Genomic DNA, 1,793 nt, shown 5'->3' with positions numbered 1-1,793 from the left:
GTGAAATCAATGTGGAAAATGAAGCACTAAGAGGGAACCATTCTTAACCTCTTACATAAAAATTCAGTCACAGTTTAAAAAGACGCAGATCAAATAATGGCGAATCCCAGAAAAATCTCTGAAGCTTCCCTACATGATTTTAGCAGAATAAAAACGATGCTTCCTCGTTAAATGGGAGACTTTTTTTTCTGTGTCTTACCCAACTCTCCCTCTGCCCCACTCATATTCTCTCCCCACCTCCCGCATTTCCTTCCACCCTCTCTCCCTCCCTTTCTCTGTCTCACACATTCTTACTCAAAGAGCATCTATGCAAACATCACTGTCAGCACCAAGGACAGCAACCTTCACTTTAACACAGGTGTCAAAGACCATCCTCAGAAACCAGGTATACATCTCAGGAGCTCTTGTCTATTTTTTTAAAATGTTTATTTTTAACTGAAGGATAGTTGCTTTATAATATTGTGCTTGTTTGTGTCATACATCAACACATATCAACCACAGCTATACATCTGTCCTCTCAGTCTTAAACCTCCCATCCCATCCCACATCTCTAGGTTGTCACAGGGACCTGATTTGAGTTCCCTGAGTCACATAGGAAATTTAGGAGCTCTTTTGAATTCAGATGAGAAATGCTTGACTGCCTGGCTAGCTCAGTCAGTAGAGCATGGGACTCTTAATCCCAGGGCCGTGGGTTCAAGGCCCACGTTGAGCAGTTGCTCTTCAACATTTGGGGCTTCCCTTGTAGCTCAGCTGGTAAAGAATCTGCTTGCAATGCGGGAGACCTGCGTTCGATTTCTGGATTGGAAGATCCCCTGGAGAAGTGATAGGCTACCCATTCCAATATTCTTGGGCTTCCCTGGTAGCTCAGCTTGTAAAGAATCCGCTTGCATTGTGGGAGACCTGGGTTTAATCCCTGGGTTGGGAAGATCCCCTGAAGAAAGGGAAAGGCTACCCGCTCCAGTATTCTGGCCTAGAGAATTCCACGGACTGTCCATGGGGTTGCAAAGAGTCAGACACTACTGAGTGACTTTCACTTTCACTTTCTAGAAGTGCTTGAAGTTTAACTCAAGTTGTAAGCACCTGATCTATAATACTACTTTTCTTTTCAAAATATGATGACCTGTATTTATTAAAACAGTGGACACTTTGCTATGTGTTCAGAATAAATAATTGACAAAACTGAAGATCAGAGTCTGCTAGAGCTGGAAAGATCCTTCAGGAGTCTTCAACCCAGCCTCTACTCTGTAAAGATGAAAAGAATGAGGACAAGAGGTTACGAAGGTAGTTTCTAAACAGAATTTTTAGTCTGGCTATTATAGAAATGGTAATGTTCCTATGTACTTCAAAATTTTGACAAAATTGAGGGGAGAGGTTCAAGTTCACAGTACTTGAAGACAGAGTTTTTATTCAAAAAGATTCCAGCAATCTCTTGTCACATGAAAAATGCCAAGTCAAAATTTTAAATCTAACCGTTGACTCTAACACATTACCACTTTTAACAGCAATTTAACAATGGTAAATTGGCTTATAGCATTGTTTTATTTTTTACAAAATATAACCAATAACTCCACACCTCCTCTGCCACATGCTATATGCTTCAAAAATATGGCTGCAGGTTATCTTTAATTTTGTGTCATGAAGACTAGTATAGTACTTGAATTTCTCCCTAGATACACATTTAGTGGAAGTGCTTCTAAGAAGTTAAGTGTGTTTATATTCAGTTCAAGCATTACCTCTTTTAGGAGACCAGGCACTTGAAGCGTGGGCTCTATATCCCTCCTCCTCACTTTCAT

General features: G+C 40.5%; 1 non-coding gene across 1 annotated transcript; it reads left to right on the top strand.

Moving 5' to 3' along the window:
- The first annotated feature begins 639 nt into the window (after window positions 1-639).
- On the top strand, window positions 640-712 carry TRNAK-CUU (transfer RNA lysine (anticodon CUU)). Its single transcript has one exon. It is a non-coding gene; the product is annotated as a tRNA-Lys (tRNA).
- Window positions 713-1,793: the final 1,081 nt, after the last annotated feature.

This window comes from Ovis aries, chromosome 7 (genome assembly GCF_016772045.2).
Source record: "Ovis aries strain OAR_USU_Benz2616 breed Rambouillet chromosome 7, ARS-UI_Ramb_v3.0, whole genome shotgun sequence".
NCBI lineage: Eukaryota > Metazoa > Chordata > Mammalia > Artiodactyla > Bovidae > Ovis > Ovis aries.
This window is presented reverse-complemented; position numbering and strand designations above follow the sequence as displayed.